General features: G+C 41.8%; 1 long non-coding RNA gene across 1 annotated transcript; it reads left to right on the top strand.

Moving 5' to 3' along the window:
- Nucleotides 1-221: 221 nt before the first annotated feature.
- LOC142142983 (uncharacterized) lies at nt 222-5,805 on the top strand. The gene is made up of 3 exons (XR_012689435.1): nt 222-478; nt 4,552-4,661; nt 5,323-5,805. It is a non-coding gene; the product is annotated as an uncharacterized LOC142142983 (long non-coding RNA).
- The last annotated feature ends 19,684 nt before the right edge of the window (nt 5,806-25,489 follow it).

The raw sequence follows: 25,489 nt of genomic DNA, 5'->3' as shown, positions 1-25,489 counted from the left end.
TTATGAACATCATACGCAAACACCATTAACCTTATTTTCTGGGTATATGTATGTTTATAGAAATAACCATTTAGGCATTATTGAATGTTAGAAACAATATAATAAGTGTACCTAGATTATCCAAGCAAACAACACAAGTGTGCATAAAAAAAATGTATTAACTAACTAACTAAATGTAAATGAACAAATAACACAGTCTAAGTTGCTAAACGAAAAAGGCACTTTGCCATAAATACAAACTAAATAATATTGTTTTGTTTTATTTTTCTTTCCTGCAGGCTCTGGTGACTTGCTCCAGCTGGTGGATGACCGTCTGCCACCCCTGAACCTCCCACTGTTACCCAATAGAATAATGGACAAAGAGTTGGTTGGGGTAGAGGTTTGGCTGCTACCACCTGACGATGGGGGCAACGGTAGCCATGCCATTGTTTGCCCACAAATAGCCACTAAATTGGAGGACAACTCTCTGACTGCCCCAGTAAGATTGTTTACGCCAGTGTTCATCTGCACCAAAGAGTTGTCAATCCTTTCCATAGAGGTACACAATCGCATTTGATTGTCATAAATTTTCCACAAATAGCGAAAGCCTCTAGTAAGCTGCATTTGGATGCCCCTCAGAGAGCCCTGACAACCAAGTTAGCCCGCACATCACGAAATTGCTATACACCTTGTGCCAAATTAGGCACAGATGGCTGTTGTCCTTGGCTTGATGGGGGATTTGCAGGAGAGGCTGGTGGTGCAGACTCTGCACACTGTGGCACTTCAGTGACATCCAGCACAGGTGTGAGGGTCACATAAATGTCACCTTGGATTTCTGGTGCATCAATATGTTCTGTATCCCCAATTGTGCCACTTGATGTATGACCTTTTGATGTTTTTTTTTTTTAATTAAAAAATAAATAAAAAATAAAAATAGTAATCATTAAGTGGAGAAATGCATTTACTACATTTAACTTAAAGCTGAAATAAAAAAAACCAGTGATTACACATTGTACAATAACAACATAGATGCATTTACCTTCCAAAGAGTCATCATCCTCCATTCTGAGGACTGATGCTGGTGTCAGTGTTTGAGAGGATCCTGTGAGTTAAAAATTAGACATGTCTCAACTTATTATGTTTGGATGAGTTATAGAAAAAAAAGAAATGACATTAGTACATTAGATAACCAATTTCAGACAAAGACTTTCAATGTGTAGAAAAATCTGATATTTACATGATGCTGCATTATTGTTTGACCATAAAGGATTAAAATAAATTATTTTATATATTACTCACCAGCCTTAGCTTGTGACACTGGTCTGTCTGTGTCCCGCACATTAATCCCTTCGAGGAGCTCAAATGGGATCAGCTGCTTAAACTCCTCATATGACGTGTAGGCCTTTACCAGAGTGGGCCCACCTCCAGTTCCTGCAGCTGATCTTCTCTCCTTAGTCATCTTCTCTTTGACTCTGCGTTTAATATCACTGATGTCTGTTCTGTCTTCACTATAATCTTCTCTTTAGCCTGAATATAATCAGACAGACAACATAACCACTCCTACTTCAATGTTGTTTATTCAAGTAGTTAAGAAAGTTATAATTCAAGCGGTAAAACTGTAATACAGAAATGAGGAAATACATTTACAACATGAACAAATGTATTGTAATGCAAACATGAAAACACGTGGCAAAAGTGCATAACTAGGGAGCAATCTTACCATTGATTCTGTGCTAAGGGGAGAGATATACTGCACCTCTTGCTTCTTAGCATGTAATATCTAAATTGGAGACCTGTAGCTACCCATCGTGCATTGGAAACTAAACTACAGAGGCTCTGAGAGTTCAATTTATGTTAATGCCAGGCTGACCACTAGATGGGGTTTACACAGAATACATACATATGTAAATACATATGCATACATACTGCTGAAGGCATAACAATGCTTTTGTGCCAGTTTTCAATTAAATTATTAATTATTGAATTATTAATTATTAATGGGACCCACCGCATTCACCGCATCACATAATTGTGGTCACAGCTGCTTTTTGCGTGCAATCATGGTCTTTGCAGCTAGGCTCCCCAATATGCACTTATACACCGGCACTAAATTGTGAATGAGCGCACAACTTTAATCAAAATGAAGCGCACATTGCGCCCAGACTTTGTTTTCCCACAGAAGGGCCTGCCTATTCCTGCTCCTCCTCACCTCCTAGCTCCTCTGTCCTCATCCCCACTCTCCCTAGCCTCCTCACCTCTCATGCCTCTCACAATGCTGACAGACAAAGACACAGGGGAAAAGCAAACAAAAAAACAAATACAAAACAACAAACACATACATTCAGAAACGAAGGACATGGAAAATATAGTAATTAGCAATAACAAAAAACTTTTGCATTGAAAACTTGCAACCAATCAGAAATGAGTGTTGGTTTGAAAATGGCGATTTTCAGGTAAACACGGGTGAGTTTGAAATCAACGCAAATCGAGACAGATGAAAAGAGATTTTGAAGATCAGACTGCAAATCGCTACTTAATATATATGGAGACTTGGGAACTCATATCGCCGGTTATCTCTCAAGATTTGCAGCGATTTTAAATCTCTGAAAAAATCACAGCTAAATACCCCCAGGTTGCTAACCCTCTATGCTTATCAAAGAGTGCAAACTGGAGAGATTATTTTGATTGTTCCATAAATATTGTAAATATACTTTAGGATCTCTGGTCACCAAGTTCATAAACATGCACCAAATGCAGTGAAAGTGACCTGATTCTTTTTGATCTCTAGGTGCTTTCAGAGACTTAAACCATTGAGAAGCACGTCCTTCATGTTATGGGCTGGTTCCAGAATTTATTGAATTCGATATAGAGAACTGTTTGTAACATTTCCACCACATCTACGGTTTAAATGGGAATATAGATATTTTGGGACTTCTTTGGTTCTATATTCATTTTATGATTATGGTAACATTGGTTTCTCTATGCTTCAGCGTTGTATTGAGGTCAAGCTGTTGATTAAAGTCTTGTATCAGCTCTGATACATATATGTTCTTATTTGTGATATTTGACAGCTGGCCACATTCCTCCAACAAATCGTTGAAGATTTGCGATGGTGCTCACACCATTGTTTTTCTCTGGTGGACCCTTCATGTCCAAGTCAGACCCTGCATGTGGGTGGCTAAATTGGATGATATTTTGCCTTCTGGGACTCCAACATGCTTGATAATGGTGTATTCAGTTTTGATCAGATTATTATCAGGTATCAGGCACATATTAGGCTGAGTGATACTGAGTTATTTGTCTGATATCGCTTAAAATATTGAAGTGTGTGTCCGGTTAGCTTTATTCTCACTTCTCCCTTGTAGAGGAAAAAGGCAGTGACAGGACTTGGTTGTTATTCAGTGTAAAAGGATGGAAATATTGCTTGTATTACACATTTAGGTAACTGGCTTTAAACAGATTCTGTTTGTAACATTTCCATCACATCTACACTTTAAATGAGAATATAGATATTTTGGGACTTTTTTTAAACATTTAGGTAACTTGCTTTAAACAGATTCTGGTTACAGTGTCCATATGCTGCAGTAACTACTAGAACTGTCTCGGCATGACATTCTATGTGTCACAAAGGAAGGGTGACATCACAAGATTCTGATGTCTCTGGATTGTTGTGACCCCACATCATTCTGTATCCTGGAGATATCGAGGTAAGACATAGATTTGTAGTTACCCATAATGTAAGTAATGTACCATTCTTAGGACTTTAGATTGCTGGTGTGATTTCACCTGTTGGGAGTTCTAGGACCTAGTTGTTTGAGAATCATGTGATGTAGATTATCTACCTAATAGCTAATTATTTATTATCTGTGAAAACATTTATACAGCAGGCATAAAACAAAATATGTATTTACCTCAAATATACATACAAATTCTCTCAGACACATTGTGTTACGTAATGGCTAAATGGGTATAGAAAGATTGAATATTGAAGGCAGTACAGACTCATTTGACCTATCTAGTCTAATCATTTTCCTCATCCCTGGTTTCTGTTTTGAACTAATCTCTCAATGTTGTCTATCACATCATATAGTTATTCATCAAAACATCCACTATCCTTTCAGTAGAAAATTACAGTATATCATTATTGCTGGGCCTCCTCTCCCCCCTCCAGGGTCAAAGAAGTGTGGCTTACATAAAAGTGGGCATACTTTTGCCTAAAGTGGGCGTTTATGACTGGATCACGTTGTGTTTTGGCAGATCTGTGGTGGGGCTTATTTTGTCCTGATTTTGCATGTCTAAATGTTGGGTGTATGTCTGAGCCTTGTGTAGGACTGTATTGTATCACTAGCTCAGCAGGCAGCTTACTATCGATATCACAAGGGGAGATACAAAAACAGCAAACAATAGCTATCAGATACATGCTCAATGTGTTCTTAATTTGCTATTAAGAGACAAAATAATTCTTGTATTGCTGCTTTGAGCACACCTACATTGTATCATTATGAACATTTGGAAATATGTATGTCTGTATACTTTTCAACAAGCTTTTAATCAAATGCTCTCTCATTTCAGTTAAAGTCTTCGAAAGAAACAGTTGCATAAAATATGGGAAGTTATCTCAGCACAAACAAGAACCTCGGGACAATCAATTCAAAAATGATTTCAGCCCTAACTTGCACATGGTAAGAATTTGATTTGGAAGTAAAGGGAATCTCCTCCGGGAGATGAATTGCAGGTCCTTACCAAAATCTGCTGAAATCTTTATGTTTTTCCGTTTTGAATATAGACTGTAATAGAATGATATCAGCAAAAGGATCTCTTTGAGGGATGATCTGAGTCAGTTCCAGTACATGTTCATATTGGGTTATGTATGATGAAACACTCTCCTCAAAATGTTACATTAGTGAGGGCATTGTAAAATAATTAGCTATAAGATATGAAGCTTTTCTGCAGTACATCATACTGACACAACTGAACTTCACATGATGCAGCTCATCAGTGACTTAAACTTGTTATTGCTTGTACCCCATATGTGTTATAACTGTGTGGCCATATATGTAATGTGCTGAAAGAGCTTCTGATACATTTGTACATAGTATGAAAGTCATTTCTACCTCTAAGTATTAATTTAGAAGATACAGCCCTTCCTGATATTGAGGCTTTGCCAGATCATTGACACCTGTGATTATATTGAAGTCTCACAGTAGTACATAAAAAATTGGCATTGTCATAGCTGAAGGTTACATTATTCCCCTGTCTGTAACTACATCTGTACTGTAACTTACCTGATTGTAACCTGGTGGTAAGTTATATTGTCTTCCTGTTCTTTCGTTTCTTTTTCAGCTGCCAAAATATTGATGTTGATGATGAAGATACTTATATTATTATTGACCACAAGAATACAAGCTCCCAGGAGCAAAGTCTATCCCAATGTACCAACATATTGGAGAATAACTATACAGCCGGTGCACTAAATCAAACTTCACCAAAGTCTCCAGTGTACAACGGAATTTATTTAGAATTTTACATGGACTTGAACCAATTGAACCCTTGGCTTCCGCAGTCTGATCCTGCTGTAAAATATCCCAAGTCAAAATCGTCTCTTTTGGATACTAAAGAGAACTCTCCTGGCATCCAGCAATCAGACACTGGATGTACTGGTGCATCATCTACCCATGAAGAAGTCTGGGAAGAAATCAGTTTGGAATGAATTGAAAAAAAGTGATGGAGCAACTTGGTTAAAAGCAGCGGAAATTGCGAGTCTGGTGTTTGTATATTTGACACACTACTAATTTAATCAGTTCACATAATGTAGATAATACTTAGATGAACAATGAATAAATTCAATGAAAAATACCTAAGGGAATATCTTTCTTCTTTTGTGTTGTTGTCTGATGATTACTCTTGTGAGCAGGGACACAGAGAGTGGTATTGGAGCAGGTGCAAAGTACCATGGCCTGGAGACTGCCCAGGGATTCTGGCCTGTCTGTGCAGTTGGAGGCTACGTAAGGGGCCCCAAGAAGTTGCAGTACTAGGTAGCCCTACTGTGCACCCTCCACATTATTGTATAGATGTTAGATCTAAAATAAAACTCAGGAGTTCAATTAGACAATATGCAAGGTTAGAAGCTGATTTGTGTTTTATTTTTTTCTTGTGTGGATGATAAGCTGTCCTTTGAAGTACTACTAATGTGAGCATCCTACAAAACAGGGAAATACATAGGGGGGAAGCAAAACAATATATACTAAAGACAGCCATGTTTTGATTTTTTACACTGCGGTTTAACTTTTTTGATCATATATATATCTAATATATAAATGTCTAGTGGCGTGTGTTAGTCTGTGTGTGTGTGTGTGTGTGTGGAAAAAATAAAACCAAGCTGCAGCGCCACCTGCTTGGCAGAGTTATACACTGACCTACTAAATTCCTAGTGTGTGTGGGAAAAAAAAATCTGAAAGGGCTGAAATTTGGTATACTAAGATGTTTTTAATTTGTTAATTTAATTTGTTAATTGTTAAAAGTGTTTATAAAGATTTAAAAAAAATATATATATTTCTTGAAGGAGAAGTGACAGTTGGGAGTGGTTGGTGGTTGCCGGGGGTGACAGTGGGGAGTGGTTGGTGGTTGAGGCCTGGGCTATGGCCCAAATGCATGACAAGAACCTTTTTAACACCTTAAGTAGCTTGATTTGACTAGAATGCATGAGTATCATGCACGGGTTAACTTGTATATATATATATATATATATCTATATTAGAGATGAGCGCACTCGGATTTCCTGAATCCGAGCCCACCCGAACGTTGCCGATCCGAGTCGGATCCGAGACAGATCCGGGTATTGGTGCCAAATGAAAACTTGAAAGCGAGGCTCCGAGTCATAATCCCGTTGTCGGATCTCGCGATACTCGGAACCTATAAATTCCCCATCTTCACTCGGGCATTGATCAGGGTAGAGGGAGGGTGTGTTAGGTGGTCCTCTGTTCTGGTAGATCTCGTGCTGTGCTGTTCTGTTCTGTGCTGTGCGGTGCACATCCCTAATATATAATATATATATATATAATATGTATGTATCTCTCTCTCTCTCTCTCTCTCTCTCTCTATATATATATATATATATATATATATATAGAAAACCAACAAGTTGATATAAATGGCGCTAGTAACCACAGCGTGACAGAATTATCAATGTAAATCAAATACAGTATAAAATGGAACAGTTCCAGATAGATAGTTGGCTCAAGTGTGAGCGGCAGCCACGATAACCTGTAGCCAGATGGTCAATCCGGAAATGGAAACACTGCAACAGAAGACAGGCACGGCGCCTCAATGTGTATTATCAATTGAATATATATATAGACGAATGTAATAAGCTGCGTACCATAAGGTTTTAGTAGGTTGTCTTAATCATATATGGGAGACTCTCCTTCCAGGCTGTCCTCCCAATGATTCACAGCTCGGACAATGCAGGAAAATGTGTTACTTTTGTTTTTCCTGCATTGTCCGAGCTGTGATTCATTGGGAGGACAGCCTGGAAGGAGAGTCTCCCATATATGATTAAGACAACCTACTAAAACCTTATGGTACGCAGCTTATTACATTCGTCTATATATATATTCAATTGATAATACACATTGAGGCGCCGTGCCTGTCTTCTGTTGCAATATATATATATATGTAGATATAGATATATAGATAGATAATACATACATACATACACACACACACACATATATAAATATATATATATATATATATATATATATATATATATATATATATACACACACATACACATATATTATATATTTATATACACATATATATATATATATATATATATATATATATACACACACATACATATATATATATATATATATATATATATATATATATATATATGTATATATATATATAGATATTTATATACATATACACACACATATATATGTAAATATATATATATATATATATATATATATATATATATATATATATATACATATATACTAGGGATGTGCACCGGCGACTTTTGGTGTCTCGTGTTTTGTGTTTTGGATTCAGATTTTCTTGAGGTTTTGAGTTCGGATTTGTTTTGCAAAACACCTGCCGAAAGGTTTTGGTTCGGATTTAAGTTTTGGATTCGGATTTTTTTTGAAAAAAGCATAAAAAGTTCAAAAATCAAGTTTTTGAGCTTATTTTCACTCCTACGCTATTATTTACCTCAATAGCATTCAATAACAATCATTTCCACTAATTTACAGTGTATTCTGAACACCTCACAATATTGTTATTAGTCCAAAACGTTGCAGCGAGGTATCTTTCTGGACTGCGTAGTGGAGTGGTCCCCACAATATAATAAGAAAACCATCAACTGGTCTTAATTACACCAAAAATTGTACCTGGACTGCGTAGAGGAGTGGTCACCACAATATAATTTAAAAACCCTGAACTGGTCTGAATCGCACCAAAAAATGTACCTGGACTGCGTAGAGGAGTGGTCACCACAATATAATTTAAAAACCCTCAACTGGTCTGAATTGCACCAAAAAATGTACCTGGACTGCGTAGAGGAGTGGTCACCACAATATAATTTAAAAACCCTCAACTGGTCTGAATTGCACCAAAAAATGTACCTGGACTGCGTAGAGGAGTGGTCACCACAATATAATTTAAAAACCCTCAACTGGTCTGAATCGCATCAAAAAATGTACCTGGACTGCGTAGAGGAGTGGTCACCACAATATAATTTAAAAACCCTCAACTGGTCTGAATCGCACCAAAAAATGTACCTGGACTGCGTAGAGGAGTGGTCCCCACAATATAATTTAAAAACCCTCAACTGGTCTGAATCGCACCAAAAAATGTACCTGGACTGCGTAGAGGAGTGGTCACCACAATATAATTTAAAAACCCTCAACTGGTCTGAATCGCACCAAAAAATGTACCTGGACTGCGTAGAGGAGTGGTCACCACAATATAATTTAAAAACCCTCAACTGGTCTGAATCGCACCAAAAAATGTACCTGGACTGCGTAGAGGAGTGGTCCCCACAATATAATTTAAAAACCCTCAACTGGTCTTAATCGCACCAAAAAATGTACCTGGACTGCGTAGAGGAGTGGTCCCTACAATATAATTTAAAAACCCTCCACGGGTCTGAATCGCACCAAAAAATTTATTTGGACTGCGTAGAGGAGTGGTCCCTACAATATAATTAAAAAACCCTCCACGGGTCTGAATCGCACCAAAACATTTATCTGGACTGCGTAGAGGAGTGGTCCCTACAATATAATTAAAAAACCCTCCATGGGTCTGAATTCCACCAAAAAAGTTTATGGACTGCATAGTGTAGTGTTTCCCACAATATTATTTAAAAATTTTGCAGCAACAGTCAACGTTGTTTAATATCTGATACACCTCTATCTGGACTCCATAGTGGAGTGGCCCGGTACTAAATTTGGTACCGGGGACACAATACCTCCATCAACCCTCTAAATCCCACTCCACTGATGGCGGACACCGGGCGCACGTCTAACACCAACATAGCAGTTACAGCCGCAGTTATACGCTTTGCAATAGGGTGACTACTATCATATTTTGTGGTCATGGCAAACGACTGTTGGACGGTCAATTGTTTTGTGAAAGACTTAGCGGTCTTGCGGTCTTACGACTTCCCCTCTGGGAAGATGACCGACTAACAGCACTAACAGCAGCAGTGGCAGTAGTAGGCGTACCGCTGCAGGATTCCTCGGATGAATCCCGTATTGAAGAGGACTCAGTCTGGCTGCTGACTTGGGCTGCAGGACTGAATCTGATGGAGATCGTGGAGGAAGTTGACGAAGAGGGTGTTGCTGGTGTGTATCCAACTGGACCACGGGATTTAGGTGTCCCTGTACCGATGACGGTCCTAGCCCCAGTTTCTGAACTAACCACTGAACTATGAAGGTTATTCAGGTGACGTATAAGGGAGGATGTCCCTAGGTGGGCAAGATCCTTACCCCTGCTTATTTGAGCTTTACATAAGCTACATATGGCTATACATTGGTTGTCCGGATTTGGATAAAAATAACTCCAGACCGAAGAGGTGCATTTTTTGGTCTTCTGACCAGGCATGACAATGGGCTTTTTCATCCCATGGACATCAGCTGTTTCCCCCCCTGGTGCCTCATTTTCAATAACCACATCACCATCCTCATCATCAAGTTCCTCCACAGCGCCAGCTACATCATCAATAGCCTCCTCCCGAGCCACCTCTTCCCGTACAGTGATGGGAAGGTCAGGCTTGACAACCACCAACACCCTTGGACTCGCCTTGGGGATTTGTGATAATTTCTCTTTAGAAGGCAGAGTTGTTTGCTGTTTTGTTGCTGACAGCATAACTCTCTTCAATTTTTTGTAGGGGGGGAGGAGGAGGGCTAAGATCCTTGGGTGAAGCTGAACCACTAGTCATGAACACGGGCCAGGGCCTAAGCCATTCCTTGCCACTCCGTGTCGTAAATGGCATATTGGCAACTTTACGTTTCTCCGCAGATGATTTTAAGTTTCTCTTTTTGCTACTTTTACTTAACTTGGGCTTTTTGGATTTTACATGCCCTGTACTAGGAGATTGGGCATCGGGCTTGGAAGACGACGTTGATGGCATTTCATCGTCTATGTCATGACTAGTGGCAGCAGCTTCAGCATTAGGAGGAAGTGGGTCTTGATCTTTCCCTACTTTATCCTCCAAATTTTTGGTCTCCATAATATGTAGCACAAGATACTGCAGAATGTGTGAACTTGGTAATATTGCAGTACCAATGGACTTATACTGCTGGATTGGTTTTGCAAATTTTGTTATAATTACTTTTTTTTTTTTTTGTATTTTTTTTTATAAGTTTTTTTTATTTTTTAAACACTTGGGAATAATGGGGAAATAACTATGCCCTTAGAAGCACAGCGCACAGGACACAGCACCACTGGACTGAACAGGACACAGCACAGGACCCAGCAGCACCACTGAACTCAGAAGGACAGAGCACAGGACACAGCACCACTGGACTGATACTGCAGAATGTGTGAACTTTGTAATATTGCAGTACCACTGGACTTTTACTGCTGAATGTGTGAACTTGGTAATATTGCAGTACCAATGGGCTTATACTGCAGGATTGGTTTTGCAAATTTTGTTGTAATTAATTTTTTTTAAACATTTTTTTTTGTATTTTTTTTATAACTTTTTTTTAATTTTATAAACACTTGGGAATAATGGGGAAATAACTATGCCCTTAGACGCACAGAGCACAGGACACAGCACCACTGGACTGAACAGGACACAGCACAGGACCCAGCAGCACCACTGAACTCAAAATTGACAGAGCACAGCACACAGCACCACTGGACTGATACTGCAGAACACAGCACAGCACAGCACAGAACTAAACAGCACAGCACGAGATCTACCAGGACAGAGGACCACCTAACACACCCTTCTTCTACCCTGATCAATGCCCGAGTGAAGATGGCGGCGACTAGCGGGGAATTTATAGGATCCGAGTATCGCGAGATCCGACAGCGGGATTATGACTCCAAGCCTCGGGTTTTCATTTGGCGCCAATACCCGTATCTGTCTCGGATCCGACTCGGATCGGCAACGTTCGGGTGGGCTCGGATTTCAGAAATCCGTGTGCGCTCATCTCTAATATATACATATACACATATACATATATACATATATATATATATACATGTATATATATATATATATACATACATGTATGTATATATATATATATATATATATATATGTATAAATATATACAAGTTAACCCGTGCATGATACTCATGCATTTTTTTGTCAAATAATGTCAGTATACCAAATTTCAGGTCATTCGGATGAGCCCTTTCTGAGAAAATAGTTTTTTCCACAGACACACACACACTAACACACGCCGCTACACATGCAGGGGCGGATCTAGAAAATGTTTGTTCCGCTGGGGGATGTTAGGGCGGGATGATTTAGGCCCCGCCCCCTTTCCGACTTCTGAGGCTGCCGGGGGCTGCACAGTATGTGCAGGTCCGCTCGGCAGTAACAGGCAGGGACAGTGTGCTGCCCGGCTGCTCTGATTGTGTTTAAAACACAATTAGAGCAACCGGGCAGCACACTGTCACTGCCAAACGGACCTGCACATACTGTGCAGCCGTCGGTAGCAAACCCCTGCTAGGTGGGGGCGATTGCCCCGATCGCACCCCCCTGGATCCGCCACTGTACACATGTGTGTTCATGAGGTAAAATTACCTCACGAAAATGAGTTTGACCCCTCAACTCGTCAATAATGTCAGTATACCAAATTTCAGCCCTTTTTGAGTTTTTTTTTCCACACACACTAAGAATTTAGTAGGTCAGTTAACCCATGCATTATACTCATGCATTCTAGTCAAATCAAGCTACTTAAGGTGTTAAAAACTCCCCACTGTCACCCCCGGCAACCACCAACCACTCCCAACTGTCACTTCTCCTTCAAGAAATATATAGGTCAGTGTATAACTCTGCCCAGCAGGTGGCGCTGCAGCTTGGTTTTTGTTTTTTTCCACACACAGACAGACTAACACACGCCACTAGACATTTATATTATAGATATATATATATTTATTTATATCCTTATTTGTTCAAATTAAATGAAGACACCAGCAGCAGCAAGCCAGAGTACAAAAATATTAAATAATTTTAAAAGACAAATATAAAAAAGACGAAATAATCAAAGAAAAATATACATACTTTAAACTAGGGATGCTAAGGCTCGGGATTTTGGAACCAGTGTCCACCGAACTTAGGCATTTCGAGCACCGAGCCGTTACTTTGCGCATCTTCGGAACTGAAATCAAGGCAAAACATCATCAGGGGTGTCAGTGTCCTTGTCACTCTCCAGTCACATAGCTCAGTGCCATTGCTCACACAGAAACAGGAAGGGTGGCAGTGTTCTTATTAGTCTCCAGAGACATATCTGTGTGCCATTGCTCAATCAGAAACAGGATGGTTGGCAGTGTCTTTGTCACTCTCCAGTCAAATTGCTCAGTGTCATTGCTCCCACAGAAACAGGAGGGGGTGGCAGTGTTCTTATCAGTCTCCAGAGACATAGCTGTGTGCCATTGCTCAAACAGAAACAGGAGCGGTGGCGGAGTGCTTGTCACTCTCCAGTCTTTAGTCATAGTGCTTAGTGCCATCGATATAGTTTCCGATAAGTCAACAGAAAAGCAGGAGCGCCAAGCAGCTCCTGGCACCAGACATGATGATACTAGTCCCTCTACTTCATCTCCTAAAGCCTATGTGCAAGTGCATAGTGGTTTTAAGTCAGCCTATGCGCAAGTGCATAGTGGTTTTAAGTCAGGGAAACAGAAATGTAAAAAAAAAAACTTTTAACTTGGTAAAGAAAAATACACCTGTAATCAATGCAAAGTAAACTGTAGAAAAACATAAAATTGCCAACATGCCATTATACACACGCAGTGGCAAGGAAATAATCCGGCCTTCGCCTTTCTGTATGAGTGCTAGTTCTAGTGCAACTTCAGCAACTGTCTGTGAGGCATCTTCTTTTAAGGTCTGTCATGACAATGCAAGACCTTGTCATTCTGAGTCCAAAAGAGGTTTCCAAACTCTTTTATGTGTAAAAGCCGAGCTGGAAAAAAACAGTAAGGCAGTAAGAGGAACTGTATGTTCTGAAATGACACAAATTCCTGAGGAGAGTCTATCCATGAATGTTATGTCTAAGCCTGACCTTTCTGATACTCAGAAAGAAGCCTCCTTTCACCATTTCTGGAAATGTGTGGATGAGCAGCCCAAGTTTATCCGGTGAAACATATATTGAGGATGCCACTTTTTATTTGCAATAGGATGAGGTGGATATTTGTGTAGTCGACGATGGCGCTAATTAGGATGTTGATGACGTTGATGTTGTTTGTGTAAGTCCTGTACCAGTGGGAGCAGTTCTTGCCAGTGATAACAAGAAGGTCATTGTCATGCCTGGGCATAAGACCAAAATATCCACCTCTTATGTGTGAAATTATTTTTACCCAAATCATGACAGGTTGTGTCAGATTCTGCCTACAGCCCTCTGCATTTCATGTTGCTTGTATTGGCAGCTCCTGCCTCTTGGACCTTGGACATGTGTTTTTATGTATTATGTGCAATGCCTCTGTTCTCCAGAGGTGCAGCTATTGTTCCTTTCCTTTCATCACTAGGGGTTAACTTGTTGCACCAATTATCTCTTGCACCTAGGTGTATCTCTACTTATACCTGCCATTCCCTGCATACCTTGCTGGTCATTGTTCTTGTTGCTGTTGTTGCTGTTGTTGTTGTTGTTGTTGTTGTTGTTGTTGTTGTTGTTGTTGTTGTGCTGTTGCACGTTGCTGTGCTGTACCCTGCTGTGCTCCTGGTTTACCTGTCCTCTGGGATTTCTTCATACTACCTGTTCACCTACATCAGCCGTGTTCCCCGTATTTGCTTTCTGCATCTCCCTGCAATCCTTATTCTATATCTACACCATCTGGTTTGAACAATTCTGCAATAAACATTGTGTGTTTCCCCATATTCTGGGCTCCTTAGCTGTGATTTCTGCATTGACGTGTGACAGTGTGACCAGCTCAAGAAACAGCTTTGGAGCAGTGTGATAGATTTTGCTTCAGATCTTTATTCCTGAAACTTTTCCTGCAATTGTTTTCGTTCGCTTTCTCCTGCAACATGTCTGTTTTACAAATCACTGAGCTACCTCAGCTGCAGACGCCACAAGCAGATACAATTTAATTATTATGATCTCAGAAGGCTCAGTTTTCTGCCTTACTTATGGACCCGGATTTTTTTTCTCTCAATACAAATTATGTTGATTTGCTTCAACCAACCTTCTCTGCTGCTGAATCAGTGCAAACATCATCTCTTAATAGTGCTACTACAAATTTACTGTTTAACAAGAACTATGGTGTAACAAACTCCAGGTTCACAGGTGGTCCATGGCCCCATCTGACCGAAGAGGAGCGGCGGCACAGAAGAACTAATAAATTATGTCTCTCCTGTGCCAGTAATATACACATTTTATAAGACTGTCTTCTCCATATACCACGACAGCCTACAGAACTGTCTTCTATTTATTCCCCTTCTCATTCTAGATTTGTTTGCGCTTCACTTCCCATTCCCACATTTCTGCCAGTTCATATCCATGGGATGAGGCCTAGCCCGCCAATTCCAGCTGCTTTTTCTGATGTGCCAGTTCCAGCCGCCTGTCCTGAGACGCCAGTTCCAGCTGCCTGCCAAAAGTCGCCAGTTCTTGCCGCTTGTCCAGAGGTGCCAGCTCCTGTCTCCTGTGCAGTGGTGCCAGCTCCTCTCACCCCTCCTGAGGTTCCAGCTCCTGTCACCCATCCAGAGGTCTCAGCTCCTGCCGCCCATTCAGAGGTGCCAGCTCCTGATGCCTGTCCAGTGGTGCCAGCTCCTGTCACCTGTCCAGAGGTTCCAGCTCCTGTCGCCCGTCCAGAGGTCTCAGCTCCTGCCGCCCATTCAGAGGTGCCAGCTCCTGATGCCTGTCCAGTGGTGCCAGCTCCTGTCACCTGTCCAGAGGTTCCAGCTCCTGTCGCCCGTCCAGAGGTCTCAGCTCCTGCCGCCCATTCAGAGGTCTCAGCTCCTGCCGCCCATTCAGAGGTCTCAGCTCCTGCTGCCCATTCAGAGGTGCCAGCTCCTGCTGCCCGTCTAGAGGTGCCTACTCCTGTCACCTGTCCAGAGGTGCCATCCTCTGCCTCCAGTTTCGAGTTACCAACCAGTTCCAGGGTGCCATCCTCTGTCTCCAATTCTAAGGTGCCATCTTCTGCTTCCATTTCCGAGGTACCAACCTCTGCCTCCTGTTACGAATCTCCAGCCTCTGCCTCCTATCTTGAGTCTCCAGCTCCCGGCTACGGTCTCAAGTCTCCAGCCTCAGCCTCTGGTCTAGAGTCTCCAAGCCCCAGTTCCAGCTGCTTTTCCTGATGTGCCAGTTCCAGCCGCCTGTCCTGAGACGCCAGTTCCAGCTGCCTGCCAAAAGTCGTTGGTTCTTGCCGCTTGTCCAGAGGTGCCAGCTCCTGTCTCCTGTGCAGTGGTGCCAGCTCCTCTCACCCCTCCTGAGGTTCCAGCTCCTGTCACCCATCCAGAGGTTTCAGCTCCTGCCGCCCATTCAGAGGTGCCAGCTCCTGATGCCTGTCCAGTGGTGCCAGCTCCTGTCACCTATCCAGAGGTTCCAGCTCCTGTCGCCCGTCCAGAGGTCTCAGCTCCTGCCGCCCATTCGGAGGTCTCAGCTCCTGCCGCCCATTCAGAGGTGCCAGCTCCTGCTGCCCGTCTAGAGGTGCCTACTCCTGTCACCTGTCCAGAGGTGCCATCCTCTGCCTCCAGTTTCGAGTTGCCAACCAGTTCCAGGGTGCCATCCTCTGTCTCCAATTCTAAGGTGTCATCTTCTGCTTCCATTTCGGAGGTACCAACCTCTGCCTCCTGTTACGAATCTCCAGCCTCTGCCTCCTATCTCGAGTCTCCAGCTTCCGGCTACGGTCTCGAGTCATCAGCCTCCGCCTCTGGTCTAGAGTCTCCAGCCTCAGCCTCTGGTCTAGAGTCTCCAGCCTTTGATTCCAATTCCATGCTGCCAGCCTCTGTCTCCAGTTCTAAGCTGCCAGCCTCTGTCTCCAGTCCCGAGTCTCCGGATTCTGTCTCCAGTCCTGAATCATCGGTTTCTGTCTCCATTCCAGAGACATTGTCTACTTCTGAAGGGTCATTGCCCTAACAGCCTGCTCCAGAGGGGGTGTTGCCCTTCCAGCATTCTCCAGAGGGGGTGCTGCCCTTCTCATCTGCTCCGGAGAGGGTGCTGCCCTTACAGCCTGCTCCAAAGGGGGCGCTGCCCTTCCCACCTGCTCCAGAGGGGGCTCTGACCTTCCAGTCTGCTCCAGTGGGGGCGCTTCCCTTCCAGAGTGCTCCAGAGGGGGTGCTGTCCTTCCATGCTGCTTCTGAGAGGGTGCTGTCCTTCCACCCTGCTTCAGAGAGGGCGCTGCCCCTACAGTCTGCTTCCGAGAGGGCGTTTGCTCTACAGCCGCTCCAGAGAGGGCCCTGTCCTTCCAGTCCGCTCCAGAAACATTGCTGATGGTTCAACCCGAGTTGCTGCCTAGTCTGGTTCAGCCCGAGTTGCCATTTAATTCGGTTCAGCTCGAGTTGCCGCTTAGTTCGGTTAAGCCAGAGTTGCCGCTTGATATGGTTAAGCTTGAGTTGTCCCTTAGTGCTGTCCGCTCTAGGTTTCTCACTGTGCTGTCTGCTCTGAGGCTTCTCACAGTGCTGTCCACCCTTTGGAGCTTACAACTGTGCTGTCCACTATGAGGTTTCTCATTGTGCTGTCCGCTATGAGGTTTCTCACTTAATGCAGCTGGTTTTAGACAGTTAATTGAGGTCCTGTGTCCCCGTTACCAAATTCCATCATGACACAATTTTACTAGAAAAGCAATTTCCCACCTCTACCAGAAGGTTAGAAAACATTTAATTCTTGTGCTACAAAATGCCATTCTGCCCACTGTACAATTAACCACAGATATGTGGACAAGCGGAACTGGGCAAACTAGAGATTATATGACTGTGACAGCCCACCAGGTTGGTGAATCGCCTTCAGCAGCAGGAACAGCTGCAGCATGTATCCAACAACACCAGATTTTTCAGAAGCAGGCTACTCTGTGTTTCACCAACTTCACTAAGAGGCATACTGCTGACAACCTGTTAAAAAAACTAAGGGATGTCATTGCAACTTGGGTTATCCAGTTTGGACTCTCCTCAGGATATGTAATTTCTGTTAACGCCACCAATATTGTGAGAGCATTACAGCTGGGTGAATTCCGTTACATAACCTCTTTTACTCACACAATGAACTTGGTGGTACAGAGCTTTTTGAAAAATGACATGGACCTGCAGAAGATGCTGTCTGTGGCCCTAAAAATGTTTGGACATTCTGCAACAGTATGTAGGAGAGTGCAGCAGCTACAAGAACTATTTAATTTGCCCTGCCACCAACTGAAGCAAGAGTTGGTAACAAGGTCGAATGCCATACTTTATATGCTTGTGAGGATTGAGCAACAGAAAAAAGCCGCCCATGCTTACTCCACAAGCCATGACATTGGGTAAGGAGTGTATGTATTTTAGTCCAGCGCAGTGGGGAATAGGTTCTATGTTGTACAAGGTGCTGAAACCATTCGAAGTAGTCACCTGTAAAGTGAGTTCAGGCTCTGCTAGCTTGAGCCAAGTGATTCCCTTAAGTAGACTTTGGAGAAGCAGCTTGAGAAATTGAAGTAGGAGATGAAACTAATTAATTACGGTAAGTGTGTCGGACTTGTAGATCAAGTACTTTATTGCTTCTCCAGGATACAAGAATTATCAACATCTTGAAATCGGATCACTACATTTTGGCAACTGTGCTTGATCCTAGGTTTAAGAGCTATGTCTTCTCTTTATTTCCAACTGACCCAGATAACAAGAGATGCAATGAGCTTCTGGTGAGCAAGTTGACAGCTCAAGTGGTACTTGACTCAATGGTGTCTCCTCCGTCAGTTTGTCAGGCTACTGCTTCTAGGAAAAATTAAGCTTTTCCAAGAGACACAGGAATGAAGCAGATGTCTAAACATTTTGACATCTGGTCTAGTCTAAAAGACCGCCCAGAAATCATGGTACCTCTGCCGTAACTCTACCTGATCCTACTATCAACATCTAAAAAATGGTGGCGGATTATTTTAATGACAACATAGAAATATACACATCAGATAGTCCCTTTACATACTGGGAGATAAATAGGCAGTTTGGAGACCCATGTACAAACTCGCTTTGCAATAACTAAGCTGCCCACCTTCCAGTGTGTACTCAGAAAGAGTTTTCAGGACAGCAGGGAACCTTGTCAGCAATAAGTGTAGGAGGTTACTTCCTAAAAATGTGTAAAAGATCATGTCCATCAAAATGAACTACAAATTCCACGAGGAATTCCTTTACCGGCAATTACAGCAAAGTACAGAGACTTCTGTAATGGTGGTAAGAAAGGTCAAATGTAGTCGGATTCGGTTAACAGTGAGGCAAAGAGGTCCAAGGGTTTAGGAAGAGGCAAAGTTGAGGGCAATCTAAGGTCGGTACATGAGTAGTTGATGATTGCAAGCAGGAAGAGTAACATGATAAGGAAATAGATCACAGGCAAGGAGTAAAATAAATGAATAGGCACTGGAGACGGGAACTGGCCAGGATATTATAGAAAGTCAGGGGGTGGAGCTAAGGCATGCTAGAATATTAGGAGATCATTGGGACTCATCTGGAACACACAGAGTGAATGCAAGGAACTGTCCAGCAGCCAGAAGAGCTTAGCCAGTAGAGCAGCAGTCCACAAAGGCAGAAGCTCTGGGTTCGATTCACGACACCTGCATTAAGCCCATTAGTAGTTAGTTTTCTGAGCGCCCAAACAAACCAAACACTTCAGCCACAAAAGTGGCAGTCATTTTTGCTGAGGTGATTGGTTTGTTGAACTGTACATGTCCATTTAAACATATAACCAAGAACAATTCCATCTTGCACTGTTTGACATTAAGGCCTTGGTCGATCAGCTTGTGTAACAGTCGACAATTACAGTGTCAACAGTTGTGAAGATCCCGGGTTTTCTGACCCAATTCTACCAACTTCACTCTGGCTGGCCGCCAAAGGGTGCCTTCCTAGGCAAGGAATATCTACCCAGTACCTTCTAGGATTCGTCTAGCCACTCAGGCAAATGCAGTTAGAAAGTAAAGCAATACATTTATTGTAATAAAAACAATCACTAGACTATTATGTAAACACAGTAAATAAATGTCAGGCAGGTTTACCACATCATCCATCCTTTACTCCACTAGCTTAAGGAGTTACAGTCATCTGGATGACCAGACATGACCACCAATGGATCTCTGCAGCATATGTAGACTCTGGTAGAGAACGACAACTTAAAACCAGCCCTTGCACCTTCCAGCAATCAAATCCCAGAATGAATTTTCCCCCCTAGAGTGGCTCCTTATATCTACGGTCTAATTTTCACAGAGCTTTCCCCTCTCTTGGTACACCCCTGGGCCTCTCCTTGTTAAATATTAGTCAGTGTTGGACTGGGGGAGTTGGAAAAGGAAGTGAAGATGAGCTGTCCTTGCATGGAACCACCCCTGCTAGATGGCCTGTCTGGACTAGTCTAATGAAAACAATGGACACTAATTAGCTTTCCCTCTCCAGTATCTTGTAACCTGATCCCTACCCCCTAGCTTCACTTTAAGGACAATGAATAACAACCTCAACTCCACGTCACCAAAATGCAATAAACCATATACATTTTTACAATTATCTACAATGTCCCCTTCTCCACATGTAATTAGACCCTGCAAATGTAGTCTGTTGAGCTGGAACAAAAGCAAGGGCTATAAAAAGTACTTGCTATAATTCACATGATGTGAGAAATGAGGAACAGGATGTTTACAGTGTTATCAAACTCAAATTGTTCCAACAGTATTATTAGGTTGCCATTCACATGGCGAACAGTATGATTAGGTAGACAATTCAAATGTGGACAGTATTATTATAATGCTAGGGATACGGTTAGGGACAGGTCTAGGGATAGGGACAAGGATAGGGATAGGGACATGTCTTGGGATAGGAATAGGGACATGTCTAGGGATAGGGACAAGGATAGGGATAGGGACATGTATAGGGATAGGGACATGTCTAGGGCCAGGGATAGGGACAGGGATAGGGATATGGACAGGGATAGGGACAGGGACAGGTCTAGAGACAGGACAGGGTTAGGGACAGAATTAGAGTTAGGGATAATATTATCTACATTTGAATTGTCAACCTAATAAATACTGTCTATATTTATAGTGTTGTCCTAATAATGCTGTTGATCTAATTATATTGTCGAATTTCTAACCTTCTTTAGTCTGCTGCCAATCAATCATATTATATCAATCCGACATAAGGGTGGGTGGGAGTCCAAAAGGACAATTCCATCTTGTTAGTTTGGTTTGTGGGTCCCCTAACAAACCAAGCACTTCAGCCACAAAAGTGGCCCTCCTTGTCGCTGAAGTGCCTGCTTTGTTAAACTGTGCATGTAGTTTTTAAGATCCAACATAAGGGGGGGGGGAGGGCCTAAGGACAATTCCATCTTGCACCACTTTTCTTACCTGACACTGCTGTGTGGCACTGGCCTTATTTCTTAAATGTGATATAAACTATTGTGTGTTTATGCCATTGCTCTAACCAGTTTCTTGCTACAGTCTTACAGTTCATTGACAGCACTCTTAGCTTAGTTGCCTTAAGCCATTTGTTAGCTTGTTTTGTGGGGATCCAAACAAACCAAGCACTTCAGCCACAAATTTGGCAATCCTTGTCGCTGAAGTGCTTGGTTTGTAAAACTGTACCTGCTATCCCTCCTGTTTCTGTGTGAGTTTGTTCAACCTTTTTAACATATGGGTGGGTGGGAGGTCCCAAGGACAATTCCATCGTGCACCACTTTTCTTTTCTGCCACTGTGTGGCAACGTTACCTAGATGTGCTGTGACTTTCCGTGTATTTGTGTCATTGCTCTGTTGCTCAGGATTCAGCCAGCTCGCTGCAGTCTTTGGCAGAAAGTTATGAAAATAATATTGTGACCTTTATGGTGGAAATGACTATAAATTAGTGTTATTGAGGTTAATAAAAATATAGGAACAAAAATAAAAGCTAAATTATGTGAATTTAGCAATTTTTCTAAAAATTACAGATCCAAAACCAAACCCAAAACATGGGGGTCACTGAACAGCTCTACAAATTATCAACTTGCATCTTTTCCCTCTGGAGAAAGCTCCTATGTGGACACCTGTATTATTATTGACCATAATACTTGGATGCTCCTCTAGCAATGAACTCCAGTAGTCAATTTGAGATCATTTTTTGAGGAGAAACATGAGCTCCATTACCAATGATAGTGCACCTTGCATGAAACGTAACAGGAAAGTTAAGTTCCCCTAGGTGTTGTGAGTTTGAGCATCAAAATAGGCCGTGTATTGCACACTAGCTCCCAGAGTGTCCGTTGTCTATTATATTCTAGCCACCAGAGAATGTCATCTGTATTATACACTCTCCCCTTAAAAAAACAAAACAGGGTCTATATTGTATGCACGAAAACCAGGGAGTTAGATCTCTAAGCGTTCAATAAATAATAACAAAATAAAGAGGATATAAACTGAAAACAAAAACTTGCATGAGTTGCTTCCAATTGAATAAAGCCAATTATGATCTGGCTGTGTAACTATTGATTTTTAAAGCTGCACTACCATATATACATATATATAAAAGATTTTTAATAATGTGCCCCTTTTCCTTGCTGGAGCCACGAAGGATGCTACATGCAGACGTTTTCCTCAGGTTCTGACAGTTGTGAAATACAGAAAATCAATTTACTGCATCACCTGTAAATGTTGATGGAGCTTTGGTGTGAGCAGGAGAACCAATCTAATCTCAACTCGCAGTCTCTTCATTGTTACTTATGATTGGTCCTCCAACTCACATCATGTATATATTGTATTGTGACTATCCCTAGTACTCGCTATTGAGTTGGACCAAAAAGAAAGGTGATATTTGTTAACAAGTGATACATAGACCTGTATTTTGTCTATTTTTTTGGATATGCATATTTTATAAAACTGATGAGGCCAAAATGATAATAAGTATACACTGCTAGTACTGTGCTGGACTTATCCTTATGGTTCATATGTACTGTCTCTTAGGAGAACTTTGTTTCTACAAAGGAACCTGCTTTACTATAGGTAAAAGTGATGGATCTGAAGCTTCACATGTGTTTATTTTTTGTTTGTAAACTTTATCATTTTAATGCCAAAAATATTGCCTTTGTTATTTCCTTCATAAAAATGTTCCCTTGTTCCCTGTAGGTTAAGGAGCCAGAACTGGGTCTATAGATGGTACATGCCTCAAACCAGCTAGCCCCTGGTGCTAGATTTCCTGGTACTTGCGCTGCTTTATCTTTGTGTTTATCTAGGCCTGTGCAAATGCATACAGGCTGATCTCACCAGATGGCCCAAGTCCCTAATGAACGACTCACAGTCTTTGTCTTATACATCTGGCAGAGTTGGGCTGGTCCGTCGCAGTAATGAGGAAATCCCCGTAGGGCCCCACTTCCAGGAGGCCCGGCTCGCTATACCTGGAGGTGGTGCCCAGACCGTGCTCTAGTTGCAGTTGCCCCCAACTCTATACCCACATTTTGCTATACATAAAAGCAGAGAATAGGATTAAATAGAAGCAGCCGGTTTCTAGGTCATAAATACAGCATGGAGATCATGCAACTCATCCAATCGGAGAAGGAGTGCGTGCAGTGTTTTGTGCACTATATGCTCTCCCTTCTTTCTCTGCGGGTTCTCGGTTTCTAGGTGTTATTAGATATATGGGACAGATGTGAGTGGCATGTGGGACAGTTGTGAGTGACATGTGGAGGGTTGTGAGTGGCAAGGGGAGGATGTGTGAGCGGCATGGGGGGTGGTCTGAGTGGCATCTGGAAAGGGCTGACTGGCCTTGTAGGAAGATTTGGACTAATGTGGAATCTGAAGGCATGTCAGGGTCTGAGGACATATGGCAGCATTTTATGGCAAGTGGGAGTCTGAGGGGATGTGGGTCTATTTTGGAACAAATGGTAGGTCTGAGTGGGATGTGGTGTACATATGGAGCAAGTGCTGGACATCTGGGTGCAGTTTAGAATGAGTAATGTGGCAGTGCCAAGGTTTTTAGGCCGTTTTCTTCATTCTTGAAATCAAGGGTAATGTACTGCCGGTTGGAGGGCTGTACATGAGCCCCTTGAAATATATTGGGTTACCCATTTTGCTGTTCCTCAATTTGCAAGTACACATTGTTTTAAGTTTTTATTTTACTCAGGATGGCTGTTGTTTTATATTTGAATCTATAAAGACCGTCATATGAACGCCAGGTTGCTAACCACCTATTCTTATCAAAGAGTGCAAACTGGAGAGAAAATTTTGATTGTTCCATAAGGATTGTAAATATACTTTAGGATTTCTGGGCACCAACTTTATAAACATGCATCAAATGCAGTGAAAGGGACCTGATTGTTTTTGGTCTCTAGGTGCTTTCTGAGATTTAAACCATTGAGAAGCACGTCCTTCATGTTCTGTGCTGGTTCCAGATTTTATTGAATTAGATATAGAGATCTGTTTGTAACATTTCCATCACATCTACACTTTAAATGAGAACATAGATATTTTGGGACTCCTTTGGTTCTATATTCATTTTATGATTATGGTAATACTGGTTTCTCTATGCTTCAGGTCAAGCTGTTTATTAAAGTCTTGTATCAGCGCTGATACATATATGTTCTTTTTTGTGATAGGTAACAGCTGACCACGTTCCTTCAGCAAGCGCTGAAGATTTGCGATGGTTCTCACACCATTGTTTTTCTCTGTTGGACCTTTCATGCCCAAGTCAGACACTGCCTGTGGGTGGCTAAATTGGATGATATTTAGTTTTCCTGCATTCAGGCAGTGTACACGGATCACTGCTAAGTACACCGAGGGCTGTTCAGAAGGTGACCGCAAAGACAGACCAATGACAGTCATCTTCTGGCCACCTTTTCCAACATGCCTGATAATGGTCTATTCAGTTTTGATCAGATTATTATCAGGGATCAGGCAAATATTAGGCTGAGTGATACTGAGCCATTTGTCTGATATCGCTTAACATATTAAAGTTTGTGCTCTGTTAGCTTTATCCTCACTTCTCCCTTGTAGAGAAAAAAGGCAGTGACAGAACTTGGGTTGTTATTCAGTGTAAATGGATAGAGATATTGTTTTTATTAAACATTTAGGTAACTGGCTTTAAACAGATTCTGGTTATAGTGTCCATATGCTGCAGTAACTACTAGAACTGTCTCGGCATGGCATTCTATGTGTCACAAAGGAAGGATGACATCACAAGATTCTGATGTCTCTGGAATGTTGTGACCCCACATCATTCTGTATCCTGGAGATATCGAGGTAAGACATAGATTTGTAGTTACCCATAATGTAAGTAATGTACCATTCTTAGGACTTTAGATTGCTGCTGTGATTTCACCTGTTGGGAGATCTAGGACCTAGTTGTTTGAGAATCATGTAATGTAGATTATCTATCTTATAGCTAATTATTTATTATCTGTGAAAACATTTATAGAGCAGGCATAAAAAAAAATATGTATTTACCTCAAATATACATACAAATTCTTTCAGACACATTGTGTTACGTAATGGCTAAATGGGTATAGAAAGATTGAATATTTAAGGCAGTACAGACTCATTTGACCTATCTAGCCTAATCATTTTCCTCATCCCTGGTTTCTGTTTTGAACTAATCTCTGAATGTTGTCTATCACATCATATAGTTATTCATCAAAACATCCACTTTCCTTTCAGTAGAGAATTAAAGTATATCATTATTGCTGTGCCCCCTCTCCCCCTCCAGGGTCAAA

The sequence above is a fragment of the Mixophyes fleayi genome, chromosome 3, assembly GCF_038048845.1.
Source record: "Mixophyes fleayi isolate aMixFle1 chromosome 3, aMixFle1.hap1, whole genome shotgun sequence".
Classification (NCBI taxonomy): Eukaryota; Metazoa; Chordata; class Amphibia; order Anura; family Limnodynastidae; genus Mixophyes; species Mixophyes fleayi.
This window is presented reverse-complemented; position numbering and strand designations above follow the sequence as displayed.